Here is a 6,903-nt window from a genome sequence, read left to right on the forward strand (position 1 = left end):
AATCAGAAATATATCATAAATCAACATCATAAAGTTTCCAAGTACTTTTCTCAATCAATTTCCAAAATATTTAATCATAAACCATAATTGTACTAAAATCACCAATAAATAATTTAAAAATATATTATCAATACTAACTTCAATTTCTTAAAAATAAGCACATAAATCAGCATATATAAAAACTTTATTTCATAAATCATAAGTTATCAAAAACACTATTTTAACCATCTTAGAATCAAATATTAGCTTAAGAGATAAAATTTATAAAGATCACTTAACATATATGTATAGATAATCAAAATCATAAAAAGGTAGTTGATAAATTACTTACTTCGATAATTAATCGACGGAAGACACAATCCGAGTCTTAAATCTGTCTAGAATTATCCCGTATGATCCGATTCTAAGACTCTCTAAACCCGATCTTCGATAATTGAGAATAATCACACCATTGGATAAATTATGAAGAAAGAACATAATGGGTTGAATAAATTCTTAGAAATGAGAAAGCTGTTTCAAAAACAATCTTTTTCTTTTCCATAGAAAAAGACTTTTAATTATGAATTTGGTATCATTTTCTTTTTAATAGCTTTGGACTCCATTTCCTTTCTAATCCCATCACTAATATTTATCTATATATATTATTTGATATGAAATTTAACAAAACAAAATTAAGATATATGACATGTGGATTAAAGTATTGACATATGGCTTAAAAGTAGCCAAAATTAGGACAAGTATTTGATATATGTCAAAGGTATATTTTCTATTCTATTCTTTTATTTTTATTTTTTATTATTTTTTTATATAATATTGTTTCCATTGATTTCCGAAACTTCATGTATGGGAAGTTGAAATTTATGATTCCAATAAGGGAAAAATATCCATTTTAATCCTTTTAAAATTTAACTTCTCTTAAAACTTATCCTAAACTTTTAATTTTACACTTAAACCATGAAATTAGCCTCCAAACTATATCCATAATACCCAATTAACTCTCCAATCAATCAATAAATATAATATAATTTCATATTAGGGTATAATAACTGAAATTAAGGACACGGATGTGACAATTCTCCCCACCTTAAAGAATTTCGTCCTCGAAATTCATATTCTCTAATCTATCTTAATTCTTTTCCTCAAATAATCTCCAAGATTACGAAGTTATTTCAAATTACCAAGATTCCTCATAACCATCATGAGACCATAAATTTTAATTTTTCCTTCCATTCACTTCATCATTTATCAATATCGACATCTTTATAACAATCATTTAAATATAAGTCTTAGTAACTCTAAACTTCAACCTAGTCAATTACCTCACCAATGAATCCACAATAAAACTTCAAATATCATATATTGAATTCTATATAATATGATACACTTTATATTCGTATTTTGCTAGCATTAGACTCAATCTCACTTTAATGGATTTAAATCACAATTGATTTCATCCATTGCATATATCAAATATATTTCACTTATCTACAAGTTCTATAGACTTCTAAAAAGTCACTTTTGAACCAATAATATGTATGATATTATATTTTTCTTAAACTTCAAATAATCCGAATCAATAAATTGCATCAATATATAATCTTACTTCATCATGATAATAATACTTATATCGATAATTTTTCACCGGGTAAATTTCATCTATGGTGTACAACCTTTGCCCTATTTCACACTTTGGTGTACAACCTTCAATTTGTCTCACTAATATGTACGAACTTAGGGGTGACCTCCCACTGTAGTGTATAGCCGGTGAAAATGACCGGTCAACGCCAGTCAACGCTCCACCTCACCATTTTTCAACTTTAATTAAACACAATACTTATGCAATTACCAAAATGCCCTTTATCCAACAAAATTAAAAAAAATAAAAATAAACTCTCTCCATGTTCAACTCTCTCTCCCATGGCTCATTTCTCTCTCTAACTCTTCTCCTTTTCTAACTCCTTTCTCTCTCTAACTCTTCCCCTCTCTAACTCCTTTCTCTCTCTAACTCAGTAGCCATTTTCACCATAATTTTCATAAAAATCTCTTTCTTTGGTACTGCAAATCTCTTTTCCATTTTCACCTATTTAGGATCATTTGGTACTGCAAATCCCGTTCAAAATAACATTGTAAGTTCGCAAATTCGGTTTGCAGCCCTCTTCCTCCATCTTCCTGAATAGCATAACAGCATCCATGTACCTCCCATTACTAGCATAAGCAGTTATCAACAAAGTATAAGCATAAACATCAATATCAAACCCGTCTTTTCGCAGATTATTCAACAAAGAAGCTGCAGCAGAAACTTTCCCCTCCTTACCAAGCATACTAATAACAATTGTCACAACAGAACAATTCAAAACCCTCCCTATTCCTAACCCAATCAAACACGCTCATTGCCAAATCACATTTTTTATAAAACCCTAAACCCTTAATCACATCTAAAACATCCATAGACAATTTATTCACATTTCCACTACTGAAATCTGATTCCCCCTGATAATAATCGGAACAATTGACTCAGTAATTCATTTAATCCACTGGTTTTTGAAAGAAGGGTCAATTAGAGAATTAAGAACATGCTGACCTACGGAAGAAAGACGATGATTAGACCAGGGTTTCCCATAGTCCAGGTCTCGGGCTTTGCCGATTCGTGTCCGGGCTCTCAAATATTTTCCGGTCAGTATCCATTGTTCAAAACCAAGATAAGAGAAGGGAAGAGGAGAGAACGGGAGAATAGGAAAAAAGATAAAGTAAAATGGTAAATAAATGGGTAAATGAATATAGGGTAATTATTTAGGGTATTTTAGTAATTGTACACGTGGTGGGTCTATTTTTTACTTTTTGACCGGTCAAACTACCGATGTGGCATGTTGACTTTGTGTTGACCGGTCATTTTTACCTGCTGTATACCATATTGGGAGGTCACCTATAAAGTCGTATATATTACTGAGACAAAATGAAGGTCGTACACCAAAGTGTGAAATGGGGCAAAGGTTGTACACGATAGATGAAATTTACCCATTTTTCACCCCAATCATGATTTATATTATAATCTTCAATCATCATCATCAATCAAATATAAACCTTATTATTATAATACCATTTTTCTACCAATAAGACTCCTTTTATAAAATCTCAATATCCATATCACTCTTATAACTTTCCATTTATTTTCTTAAATTCAATTGAACTACTATGCTATTTTTTTTTATATTCACCACCATTAATTCTACCAAATAAACTTCAATCGTTCCTCCAACCCATAATCAAGGAATATAGAATACCTAAATTACGATAATCAATCATGTTTTTTTTTTATCTTCTCCAACTCCAAATTGTATCTTTACACACATAAAAATCAATAAAATCTACAATGTCATCCAATTTCCTTATTTGACCTATAAACTCTTAATTTAATCCTTATATAAACTTAAACTATAATCACACAAACTTCAACTAAAAATTATTTGGTTATTATCAATAATGGTACTATCTAAATTCAATTGTCAATATATATACCCTCAACTATTCATGCTAACTCCAAATTAGTGTCTATTACCATCTCCAAAATATTAATCAAACTCCATAATAATTAGTAAGAATTTCCATATTCTATTTTCCTCAAACTTATATCTAATATCTCAAATTCATCAATTTATCATTTTCTCGATTATTTGTACTCTTAAGAACATAAACTCGTCATATTATTCCAAGTCTTCTAGCTTTATTTCTCATCTAATATATATAGTTGTAAACTAACTATTAAACTCCCAAATATCAATTCCAAATCATATTTAATATCAAGTATGTAATCCATATCACCAAATATCAAATAATATACTAATTTGTATACACCCAAATATTATTAACCATCAAATCTTATTTTTACCACTCACTAACTAATTACTAAATCCTCAAGAATTTCCAAATTATTTCATAACTATTACCAAATATCCATAGTCCTCAATTACTTTCAACTATTTCTTGGCTATCACCAAATATCCATAGTCCTCAATTACTTTCAACTATTTCTTGGCTATCACCAAATATCCATATTCCTCAATTACTATCAACCTTAGGTCCGAAGAATTTAACCTAGAGCTTTGATACCAAACTGTCACACCCGACCCGTAAACGACCTCAATCGGCATCGAGCGTAAAAATAGAAAGATCACAATCAACACTTCATAAACCGTATTTCGATAAATACTTCATAAAACTGTATTTCGATAAATACCTCATAAACGATATCTTAATAAATATTTCATAAACCGTATATCAATAAACTGTATTTTACTAAAATACTTCATCAACTGTATATCAATAAATACTTCACAAATCGTATATTAATAAATACTTCATAATTCATATCTCGATAAATACTTCATAAATCGTATCTCAATAAATACTTCACAAACCGTATCCATCAGAGAGATAATCCCCGTATGTATCAATCCCCACAATATAATAGAATCGAGATATCTCATAATTTGCCTATCCCGCATGGTCTTACTCAACACTTCTTTGCCATACCCGATAGGTCTTTCAACTGTGTACACATGCCGTATTTCTCACTAAATATGGACTTTAATTAAAGCCACCTATCCGGATTACTCTTGATGGATACTAAAAATATTATAATCTCAGGTAAAGGCTATGCTTACTTTGTTTTTAACAAAGTAAGCCTTACTTTGTATGTTTTCACCATTGGATTAATTTTCTAATCTATCATCCAATGGTGAAAATACACCAAATAATGATACTTTGTCAAAAACAAAGTAACCATAGAAGACACCTATAATCTAATTTCTTTTGTCTTATTTGCACGCCAATCTTAGAATAGTTAACGGTCAAGAATAAATTTATTGTATAGTCAACGATCAATAGTGAACCATAATTAACCCATTAGTCAATGGTCAAGTATTCCATTTCTTGCAACCTCATTTGTTGATTTAATTTCAACACGTGATACAATAGGCATGCAGATGTATGTCGGTTATTAATGTAAATTGGATCTGGTTAGCTTTTATTTCCATTAGTAATTTGACCATAATTAATTTTTAAAAACAAGTCAATAACCTTAAATATATATTCAAAGAAAGAATACTAGTCGTTGAAAAGAAATTCAAAAAAAATGTCAAGTAATTAACAATTAATGGAAAAATTGAAGCCTTTATATATATATATATATAGGAATATTAGCCAAGACTCATTTCTTATTTTTATTACTAGAACTCATTTCTTAATTTTATTACTAGCCAAAAACCATTTCTTGTTTTTATTACATCTTAATAAAATGCCTCAAGAGAAGCACGAGCAATGGAGTTGAATGGAGAATAAATGTGGCAAATGGATCACCAAAGATTCTAGTCCAAGATTCACAGAATATTTTCACTAGATTTTGGAATTTTCTGAAGTGTTTGTTCTTGAAAATTTGGATGTTTTTTTGAGAATGCTAAGAATATTGGAAAAAATGATCCAATAAAAATGTTACATTCTCTCAAAGTAGGAATCACACTTAGTAATGCTTCTATTTTTTTCTTATATTGATCTAGATCAAAGGTTTCTAGTCGTTTAACTAAGTAATCTCGAGTTCGAAACCTTGTGAATTTGTCTCCCGAAAATAGGTCTCACAACAATTGAGGAATATTTAGGTGTGGTAAAGTTGTTTTGAAACTGAATAATTTTTTTAAAACGCTTATGTATATAGAAGAAAACAACTTTACCACACCCAAATAATCCTCAATTGTTGTGAGACCTGTTTTCGGGAGACAAATTCACAAGGTTTCGAACTCGAGATTACTTAGTTAAACGACTAGAAACCTTTGATCTAGATCAATATAAGAAAAAAATAGAAGCATTAGTAAGACATACCAACGTTGTTCTAAAAAACAACCACAACAGTCATAATAGACCACATGACATTTCCTCCTAAACCTTCATACATAGGCTTGATGTAGTAAAACATTGAGATAATACTAAGTGTGATTCCTACTTTGAGAGAATGTAACATTTTTATTGGATCATTTTTTCCAATATTCTTAGCATTCTCAAAAAACATCCAATTTTTCAAGAACAAACACTTCAGAAAATTCCAAAATCTAGTGAAAATATTCTGTGAATCTTGAACTAGAATCTTTGGTGACCCATTTGCCACGTGTATTCTCCATTCAACTCCATTGCTCCTTTGCTTCTCTTGAGGCATTTTATTAAGATGTAATAAAAACAAGAAATCGCTTTTGGCTAGTAATAAAATTAAGAAATGAGTTCTAGTAAGAAAAATAAGAAATGAGTTTTGGATAGTATTCCTATGTATATATAAAGGCTTCAATTTTTCCATTAATTGTTAATTACTTGACATTTTTTTGAGATTCTTTTCAACGACTAGTATTCCTTCTTTGAATATATATTTAAGGTCTAAAAATTAATTACCGCCAAATTACTAATGGAAATAAAAGCTTAACCTGGTAGTAAAAGATCCAATTTAAATTAAGGCTTAATACATCATTTGCCTCCTGAACTTGTCCAAAAAGGTTGATTGGCCCCATGAACTTGTCCGGCAAACCCGCTCCCATGCCTAAGTCAGTTTTATGATTGGATCGAATTGAAGAGTAAGAACAAGCTTAGAGGTAGTAGTTACGTACCAAACCTTCTGTCAATGCCTATATATTTATAGTGTGTATTTAGGTTTAGAGTTTTTAATTTATATATTTTTATGGAAATTTCTATTGTTTGTTGAAACACGATTTTCACAGTGACATATATAGGTTATATCATTCATTATATATTATAGTTAGTGATATCTTGTTACCTGGAGTTGATTACGTGTCTTAATCTTTGGGTCAATCTGACGTCGTTGTGAATCTGCAAAACAGGACGGGGTAAGACGGGATCGGAGTCCGACAA

This window comes from Euphorbia lathyris, chromosome 1 (assembly GCF_963576675.1).
Source record: "Euphorbia lathyris chromosome 1, ddEupLath1.1, whole genome shotgun sequence".
Lineage (NCBI taxonomy): Eukaryota > Viridiplantae > Streptophyta > Magnoliopsida > Malpighiales > Euphorbiaceae > Euphorbia > Euphorbia lathyris.